Genomic DNA, 10,319 nt, shown 5'->3' with positions numbered 1-10,319 from the left:
CCTGCCAGGAAAAGAAAAGCCAGAGTAGAGTTGAACTGCTGGAATCAGCAGCCGATCATATTGCATCATGTTAAAAATGTCTAAACAGCCCAAACTGCCCACAACTCAGTCATCCACCCCACTTGTCTCTCCAGCGGGCAGTGACTTGTATTCCCTTCCACCACCTGCAGGGCAGCTGTGCAGCCGCTGCCACGTCTCTCCCCGCTGCTGGAGTGGACGCGCAAAGTGGGGGCGCCCTCCTCAAAGCCAGCCCTACTACTGAGATGCGCAGCTGTGACTGAGAGCAGCACTGGACACATCTCTCCACCTCCACTCCTCTTGGCATGTTGTGCATAAGCTCTGACTATTTCAGTTGACGGAAAGTTTTGTGTTTTTGTTTTTTTCGGGGCCGCTGCTTTTTCGCACCCGTGTCTCCCCCACAATTGAGCGGAGGCATATTGTCTGTGGCGCAGCGCGACAGTGCGGTGTCCGATTACAAAGCGTGCGCCGAGCAGCCACCGGCACAGTGCGCTCCTCAGTGGAGAAGAAATAGCACACAGGGCTCCAGAGGGACGTGGGGGGAAGCGGAGCGAAATCTCTGCAGAGAGACAAGGAGAGAGAGGAGTTTTACCGAGGTCGACTTCTGGCACAAGGCGCAGAAGAACTGAGGATATTTAATCTTCAGCTCCTCTTTATTTTGTCTTTCTGCTTTCCCGTTCTTCTCACCGGGACGAAATACGCAGCTTCGCTCATTACTAGATGAACGCGAGTTGGGCACCTCACCTGGTAAGACGAAGCCTATTTTCACAGGGTTTATATCATTAAGACATGTCACTAGTTTGTCAGCTTTGACGTTTTCTAAACGCGAGGTGTGTGTTTTCTCCTGAAATGTTACCCATAGGCTCCTTGCAGTCATTTCACCTGTTAACAGAGGGCAAAATATCCTGTACTATGATACTATACCAACATATATTACATGAACCATCCTGAATCTCATAAAGCAAATATTCAGTTGTGGAAGTTTTGCGTTTGGCTTTGCGAAGTCTGACCACTTGGTGGTGCTGGCAGAGTGCAGCCCGTGCAGCTTTTATCAAATCTTAACATTTAACAAATTCAAAGAGGCTCTTTCCTCTTTCAGCATCTTATGACAGTTGATTAAGGACTGTTAAGGACAGTGATTAAGGAAGCAAGTGCACACCTACAGACCGAGAGAAGCATGAGAATTATTACTGCTTCTGATTATTTTGAAAGAGAATTCACCAGAACTGAAGATCTGTCAGTGCCTTGCAAAAAAAACCAAAAAACAACAAAATACACAAATGCAAATGTGGCATTTTCACACTCAGATGTTTTCTGGTTAATTATGGTAAGATTTTTTAAAGTCGTTTTTTGCATCTATTTTCTATCAAAGCCTTGTTTAATTAGTCTCTACAGATCATTTGTCCCTGACTCATAAGTGTAACTTTTCCTTCTGTCTACACACTGTATTATGTTTAATATTTTCATTCCATTTTCTTTGAGTGACATTAATCCACAAAGGATTTGAACAGACAATATTTTCCCCATGAAACTCGCTGATTGTGTACAAATGAAAACTATAGTTTTACATTTCATTGCGGTAACTGTATGTGTCATGTTTCCTTTATTCCCTCCGTTGAAGGTTTCAGACCTTCTGGACATTTCAACCGTCAGACTTGTCACAAAGGCCACATAATGCAGTCTTTGTAGTTTATGTACTTTTGTAAATGTATTTGAAAAAGTTTTTTCTAAAATTTCTAAACAAACATGTTATTTGACCTTTATACTGAATACATTTGAGTTCAGTGAGTGGGTTCAGAGGGTTTAGACAAGTTAAATATACAACGGCACAAGTTGTACCTATTGGTCGCCATGGAAAGCGCTAAAGGAGAAAACCTGTGCTACAGGTGGCTGCAAAAGTTTGCAATCCCTCATGTTAAAATGGCAAAAAAGCGATTGTTATTTTTCTATCAACATAATATTTAATGCACGATTAGCTAGTGCAAATGTTCCTTCATCAGAAAATAATTATAGTTAATTTTAAATTAATTTACCAAGGGGGGAGGCAAATGTTTGCACCCAGCTGTAAATGTGCTCTGTCCTCTTACCATCAGCGCAGCAGCTGTGGATGGATGCTAATCTCCAAACCTGTTAATGGTGATTAGTGTACAATTAACTGAATATAATTGTTAACCAAGCCACTTATTTAGTGATTAGTTTTTTTGCACCTGAGGCAAGCACCTTTTTTAGGAAAGATACAAATTCGTAGTCAGGTGTTGTGTCGAGTAAAAAGCACTGAGCATGCTCTTTTCCATTTCATTGGTATTCACAGGGCTATAGTTGTTTGGAACTTGAAAGCCGTAGTTCATATAAACACTGTCAGCTTCCTCTGATCTTGTGGCCTGACACCCAGGAGGATGCTGTAGCTTGTCCATCCTGTCACACCGCGCTTACCAGTGGAAAAACGTGACCTTTATCCAGATGGTAGAATTACTTTCGACTCACTGCACCCAGGCCTTTATTGGAGATCCAATGCAAAGATCCTGTCAGGAAACAGGATGAAAAGCAGACAAAAAACACGAGAGAAATTAATGACGTGAAAGTGCTGAATCAAGAAATCATGTAAAGTGATGCTTTTTGTCAAAAGTTGTCAGTTTATATAAACTGCCAGAAAAAGAGTGAATGGAATAATCAGCTAGAAGCTCCGAATATTGCCCGGCTGTAGCTTCTCTAATGGGATTTTTGATTTTCTATTTTACATATTATTGAAAAAATATGGTTAGCTCTTGGACAGTCAACACAAAACACATAAACGTTTAACACTTTTTTCTTACATTTTATAAACTAAACAACAATGAATTCATTTATCTGAGAAAATTAACACATTTCCAATTTTTAATAATTGTTTAATAAAAATAAATTAGCATTTTATGCTAGATTGCCCTGACTTTACTGATGGTTAGACATTATTACCATGACCCAATATTTTGGACTAATGGAAACAAAAGAAGAAAATCAAATGTCAGCTTTGGAAATTTTAGGTGTATCTGGTAGTATTTTCAGTTAATTTATCGGCTAAAAAATGAATTGGTGAAATTGGTGAAAAGAAGATTGATGAAAGTGATCAATAGTGGTATTAATTTTTAGTCACAGCCCTAGACAGCAATAACAGAGTTGTTACACACATTCCAGCGGTGAGTGAGGAGCAGCATATGATTAGCATGACCGATATTTGTGTGGTGTTGGGAAATTGCCCAAACATTGACACAGAACACCAGCCTAAACACAGCAATTAGTCCCAGCCAGGAGACTTGCATGATGAAAATGACCCAGTGGGCTGTGCGGTCGACATGGAAACCACTTGAATGACAAGCCCATTGTCATCGACCTTTGAGATTCTGCATCCCCTCAGGGGTCGAGCCCTGTTGGGAGAGAAAGTGAAAGGCATTGTCATGCATGTGTAAACTAAACAGCCATTACCCTCTGGCCCCCTGATGCTCTTTAGGGCCCTTTGGTTACTTATTTATCTGACACCAGCAAGATGGGGCATTGCAATAGTTTGTCCCTGTACACACAGCCTCACAAAAGGTCCAGCTTCATTGGCTGTGAATTCCATGGAAGCTCTGATTTTATAAATTCTCTTTAATGGATGATTTATTGCCCTTTTGCAAGTAAACGTAGAGACTCAAACAATAGTTAAAGTGGATTGCTGTTCCTGCCTGCTCTTCTTTGTCCTCTCACTACCACAGGCTATTTATACATCACAACCACTTTGCCATTATCTCATCCTTCCCTGTTTCCTCTTGCCACTTTTGATTTCAAGACTGTAGTAGCTCCAGTGAATCATCCCACGTTGGAAGACACAGATTCAAATGTGTTCATTTTGTGTGCTTTTCATGGTTTTGTGGTTATTTGTACCAGAAGCAGCACATTCAGATCCATTTCTGACCTATCTCTACATAACAGAGAAGGTTGCCAAGGTGTAAGTACACAGTTCTTTCTTTTCTTTTCTGACATTCTCAGTTATTTGGTGAGATAGTGCAATGTTGCTATGGCTACACCAAGGTTTCCTGCAGGGGATTTGAGTGCCTGTCCATCACAAAGAAAATGGAAATGTTGGCAAAATGAAAGTTTATCATCTGCGCCACTTTTATTCTTTAAAAGGCCGAACTGTCACCATGGTTGCCATAGCGATTGAGAGAAAGCTATCAAGTGGGATTCACCGTGCAACCCCATTGCATCTGTCGCCTCACTAAAGTCTGCATGACGGGTCCACAACTTACTTAAATAGAGGACATGGTGCCATTATTTCCAAGTGCATTGCCGGCAGTGGTTATTATACTACGCACACAGCCCTAGTAAGTTAAGAGAAAACAAAATACAACCAAAAATACAAAATAGTGACTCATATGTGAAAAGACCTGGAAGTGAAGTGATAAAAAGTATGCTTGTGTAGAAACTCACAAACACACATGAACCAGGTCTCTGGACAGATCCTTGTAAAACAGGCAGGGGAAGATGTGATAATTTCACACTGCATGCTTAACAGCCGAAACAGCACAGGGGCAGGTGTAGGAAGTAATTTGAGTTCACAGTGCGGCAGGGAAGCTCAGACAAGGGATATGTGATCCTCGATGTGCTATTATGTTTGCTGCTTGGATCCAAGGAATGACTGTCCGCTGTTTGGGTAAAACGTTGAGTTTCATGTCCACACGTCAGAGGGAATTAGCACTACTAAAGCAGCCTTCACTCGCCAGCGCTGTTACACTGCATTAGCTCTGTCTGTCTCTACACTATAACTTCAAACCCCACTCAGATAGCAGAGGAATATGTCTTTTAACCATGATGCCAGCACAGGAAGAAGAGGGAGACTCTATTTGGGTCACGATTAAATAATCTCCAAAGCCTCTTTTTCGCTGGGGATCAAACCAAGAGGATGTTTGAAAGGTTAAACAGAGATGGATCCGAAACTTCTGTGACAACAGGAGAAGCGATTATTGTAAACTTTTTAAAGTTTGGAGTTTGTTGTACTTTTCTTTCTCACTTGTTGGAGCATGAGGTTGGTGACAGGAGAAGAAGTCGACAAGATGGGCACGAAAACTGCAGGGAGTGTGTGACGAGCTTTAATGAGTCATGGAAAAAAGGAGGATTTTCATATGAGAGACAGAGGAAGAAAGAGTGCAGAGGATTTGCTGGTCTTTGTTTATTTAGTGATTGGGTGCCACAGGGCCAATCGAAAGGTGAAATGAGTCATGAGTTGTCAACAAACAAACATGTAGAGGCAAGTGCAGAGAAACACACACTTTTTCCTCTCTGGGCTGTCACCCAGCTGTATTTCTCTGGAAGATGAATGACTTTTGAAGCATGAATGAATGGATCATTTGATAGCGGCGCTCGGCTCACACATTTTATCTTTTATATGAGTTTCTTGTTTTAGGATGGAGCTTGTAACTCTGAGGTGAGAGCAAAACTGGACTGCCTCCTGTGAGACTTTGACACTCTTTGCTAAGTATAGTCACTGCTAAATTAGCAGTCTGCACCTATTACTAAAGCAGGTGCATGAGTATGTGCTGTCTGTGTATTTATTTGTGTGTCGCACAAGGTTTTGTTTGCCATATGTTTTCCATATCAGCAGGAGGTGGATGTAATGTAGCTTAAGTCTTTTTCATAGTTTCAAGTTTTTTCCTCCTCGTGGGACCTGTGTTGCCGCATCTTATCTTTATGGAGCATATCATTATGCGATAAGAAGCTCTTTTGATGTGATGTGTTTAGAACTATTCGAGCATCATCTATTGCAGGGCTGCAAACAGCCAGAGAGGCTCTAATTTGATCATAGGATATAAATAAAGAAAATCCTTTAATCTTCAGCAAATGAAAACATTTATCTCTACTTTGAAATCATTACGAAGGGCTAATCAGAGCAATATCCTCGAAAAAAAAAGGAAAAAAATCAAGATGCAAGAGGATGCTTCGCTCAGCAGATGAATGAGCAAGTGAAATTACAGCGTGCTATATTCTCCTTTTTATCCGACCTTTTATGAAAGTTTGCGATATCATCTAAAAGATAAAGAAGCCCAGTACATGTAGTTCAGCCACGCAGGAAAATGAGAATGGAAGAGAGGGAGATTAGAGGAAGGATATAAAAGGAGAAAGAGATTGGACACCGTGGATAGATGTGAAAGATAAGAACTTAGGTTTCTCAGACAAAAGAGGGGAGGTGCCTGCTTTCTGAATGGAAACAGGAAGGACAAAAGAAAGGAAAAGGAACAAGAATTATACAGAGAACGGACGATAGGAAAGGACAAGAAAGAGAAAAGTAGTCGAGAGAAGGAGCAGCAACAGAGTGATACAAAGGGAGAGTAAAGGCAGTAAAGGAAGCAAAGGTGCTTTGAATGAAAGGTACATTACTCTACTTGTCTGTAAACTTTTTACAGTTTCCTTCACTCACTCAGTTTTTCCCAAAAGGTGCCCTATTATTATAAAACTTCAAAAATCTTAGTGTGGTCATCGGAGTCGCCCACAATTAATTTGCACTCAAAGCAAGTTGTTAGGATTTGTGAGCAGCAGGGACTAATTTGTGGACTTTTTGTCACTTTAAGGCAAAATACTGTGAAAGTAACTAATTACAATTACTTACTTCCTTTTAGCGCTACTTTTTCATTTTACTTAATTACATTTCAATGGGAAATATGATACATTTTAGCAGTATTTTAATTGGGTTAGACACTGGTTTAGTAGTATTAGCATTTAATGTACAATGCAAAATTAAGAAAGAGTTCCGAGGGTCCGAGGTGGCCTCTAACTCCAGTCTGATCCCTGGCCGCTCTGGCCCAAGTTTCCCCTGCTTTGTGTTTCTTGTTTATAAGTGATAAAAAAGATGCTTCTGCTAAATGACTAAATGTAAAATTGTTTTGGCTTGTGACATCTTTTACAGAGTCAATGTTTGGCTGGGTCTCTTTCAAGCTGCCGATTATTATGATTTATTAGCATTTCCACTAAAGAGTTTCCTCCCTTAGATTGTCAGAAACATCATCAACAGATTGTTTCACTAAAATGAGTGAAAATATGTGTTGGAGAACTTTTTTTAAATTTTTTTATTTCAACTCTCGAAGTCATAAGAGAATAAGTGAATGACCTGCGCACTTCCTCACACTGCTCTGTCGAGGTTGATTTAGCTGTTGTGGGTTCTTGGAGCCTGAAAGAAAGACTTTAGGTGCTAGCAATGCGTTTTTGTTCACCTTAAACTCGGTAGAGGTAAATATCAGTCCAGTAACTATTTATCATTAAAAATTAAGGTTTTTAACAAAATAAACATTCTCTTAAGAATGTTAACAATGAGTTTAGGAATTCAGTCTTAATTAAAACACCCTTCATGAAAAAGAGAAAAGGAAGAAACAAGTAGGACAACACAGTCTCGTGCTCTTAATGGTTGAGTGTTTCTTCATTGCACCTTCTGTATTGTTTTCCAAAACGTAGCCTGCAAACACTCCACACTGTACAGACATGAGATGTCCTTTGAGTCATGCCTCCTTCTTGGTCTGTGTAAGGCACAAATCTGCAGTGTGGCCCGTTCATAGGCACAATGCTGCCTCAGTTCTGAAGGTGAAACCACACAGAGGATGTGTGGTCCAATACAAACCACCAGCGGTGAATAACGAGCCACTTATTATTCCTTCTGAAAAAACATTTTATTCTTCCTTGAATAAACTATGGGGAAGAATGAGCTCTCAGTTAGAAACCCGGCTGCCTGGCTGTCTGCCAGCACAACCACCTTATTTTGTTGATTGCACAGTACGCTACGCTGACTGGACTTAGATTTTTATTAAGCGGTGTGCATGAGAGGAAGTGGTCATTCGGAGTTGAATGCTATTTTACAAGAGTGGGAGTTTGGTTTCAAGGGATATTTTGTTATGGTACATTAAGTCTATTAAAAGTTTAGTCAGGTACTGGGCTTCAGTGATAAGGATTTGAGTTGCTGTAAAAGACAATAGATTAATTCTTGGGGTGTGGATTGTCAGTCTTTCTACGGACGACACTAACGCACCTAAAACACACATCTCAGGATACACACGCATTTTGAGGCAGTTTGCTGTGCGCTGTTGTATTGTCTGAACAAAACAGATTAAACCCTGCAGCATCATGCAGTGAAGGACAAGATTTAACAGAGAGAGTGCGAGAAAAGGCAGCCAGACACAAAAGAAGATGATATCAATAAATAAATCCTGTGGAATAAGCAAAGCAGATTGAAGCAGAAGCCAAGAATATCAGTGAATACAATTTTGAATAATAGTAATATTTCATTTCACATGTTCTTGGGTGCATGTGTTAGGCCTTCTGGGGTCTGCATGTGACTCAGAGCAGCTGAAAGGAAAGGGTCGAGTTTCACTCTCAAAGATGGATCTGCACCCATTTGTTGACCTTAGGTTGACCAGAGCTGACCTGAGCTTTCCTGCCGCCCTTTCAATCAGATATACATATATTGTGCATGGAACGTGCACAGATAAAAACACAAAACACACACTCTCTCGCTGCATGTCATGACAGCAGGGGACTAAGAGGAGGAAAGACTATTTTCCTTAATGAGGATTAGCCGAGATCAGCTCAGTCAAATCATTATAAATGGAGGATAAAATGGATTTTGTTGGAGGAAATCTTTGTGGTTGTTTTTGACTAAAGCCGCTGCAGAACTCTTAAGACAGGCTCAGTGAGGGAGGGAACTCCTACGCACAGGATAAATTTCCTCTGGACTTGCACTACCACAACACTTTGTTGCAGTGCTCTTGTTGTCATTAAAAATAGACCTCTGCCCCTCTGAAGCAAGGGCCCCGTAGCATCCTGATGTATTTTGTGCTCCATGCTGTTCCCCTAAGGCTTTTTGGTTAGAAAACCTACTCCCCTCTCTGCAACAGTTAAGGGCAAAAGGGGATTCTTTCCTGCAGGGTCAACTTCTTTTTATTGACTTTAGAAAAGCGCAGAAAGAGGAGTAGTATTGGACAATGTAAAGAGGAAACTGTTGCCAGAAACCATCAAGCAGCTGATACTCAGGAGGTAATTGTGCGGATAAAGATTGTCAAGTATTTTCTAATGCCTCTGCTGGTGTTACCTGAAATTTATAGTTGGAGATCTGCAAACAATCCATATTTTTTTTTAGAGAAATAGGAAGTTTTCTTCCTTACCCAACAGGCTTCTCGCCTCCAAAACCGCAATATTAATACAATAATTTATTCATCCCTTGAGGAAAATACATTTTAACTCACCCTGGCTCCTATTAGTGGAGGTCAGAGTGCAGGGTCAGGATCGTGTTTAGTGTCATGGGCAGGGTTGTTCATTACTTGGCATCAAACGACAAAGGTTTCTGCTTTCTGGAGTCGATTCATTTCATATCATCCACAGACAGCGACAGGTCTCTGTACACCCAATGTAACCTGTCAACAGAGCTCCACACCCCTGCCGACTCCCTCCAGCCTCATAGACTCTGTGAGACACTCTACTCCATCATGATTAACATGTCATTATTTCAAAATATATTCAAAAAATGCTTCATGCCTTTTAAAAATGTGACTTTTTTTAAGCAGTTGCATATGTGCACACATAGGTATTCTTTGTTAGATTTCTTGCATTCCTCTTGAAAAGTCTCCAGGGTTTATCATCTTTTAGCTGAAGCAATTACAGTAATTGGCAGGTTATGGCCACTATTTTCATATTTGATTCCCAGTCTTTGATGCTTCTTAGTCATCTTTTTCCTCTAACACACTGTGAATCGATGGCATTCCGACTTCTCTCTCAACTCCGGAGTTAGATTTTTTTTTTTTTTTCAGCCACTTAGTTGTTGGCAAAATGATTAGAAATACCTGCATAATACCTCCAACACAAATAATCTGCAGCCATATATAGCTGCAGGGCAGGATTACTGTGAAGGAGGTAAAGGATGTTAATTTCAGTGTACAGTCTTATGATTCTCTGCTATTGTTATAAAGCATTGGTAGCTCAAGAAACAATTACGCAAATCATACCTTTCTTTCTGCTTCAGTTGCTGGACTATAATTTTTCTACAAGCCTGATTCAGGATTTTGGACCCACACCAATGTTACCTGCTCTTCAGACTTTTTCTTTCAAATGCTCATTTCCCACTTTCATACACTTCACTGTATACAGAAGAATGCAACTTGACGGGATGATTAATGCAGATCATCCAACTGTATCATTCTCTTGAGAACAGAAAGCTTTTGCCTGTATTAGATTTCCACAATTGCAACAAGATGAACACTCACACGAGAAAGCACAAGCTTATAGATGATAGTAGTCCCATGGTGGGACAATTA

General features: G+C 40.5%; 1 protein-coding gene across 2 annotated transcripts in view; it reads left to right on the top strand.

Annotated features, from left to right (window-relative positions):
* The first annotated feature begins 238 nt into the window (after positions 1–238).
* Positions 239–10,319, top strand: part of sema5a (sema domain, seven thrombospondin repeats (type 1 and type 1-like), transmembrane domain (TM) and short cytoplasmic domain, (semaphorin) 5A) — a 111,076-nt gene continuing 100,995 nt past the window's right edge. Inside the window, exon 1 of one of the 2 annotated variants that reach the window (XR_010911745.1) lies at positions 239–765. The gene's annotated coding sequence lies outside the window, so the exon portion shown is untranslated. The remainder of the gene's footprint in view (positions 766–10,319) is intronic. The other variant, XM_067486576.1, reaches the window with a different exon arrangement.

The sequence above is a fragment of the Channa argus genome, chromosome 19 (assembly GCF_033026475.1).
Source record: "Channa argus isolate prfri chromosome 19, Channa argus male v1.0, whole genome shotgun sequence".
Lineage (NCBI taxonomy): Eukaryota > Metazoa > Chordata > Actinopteri > Anabantiformes > Channidae > Channa > Channa argus.
Note: the sequence above shows the minus strand (reverse complement) of the source record. Positions and strands in the feature narration are given on the sequence as shown.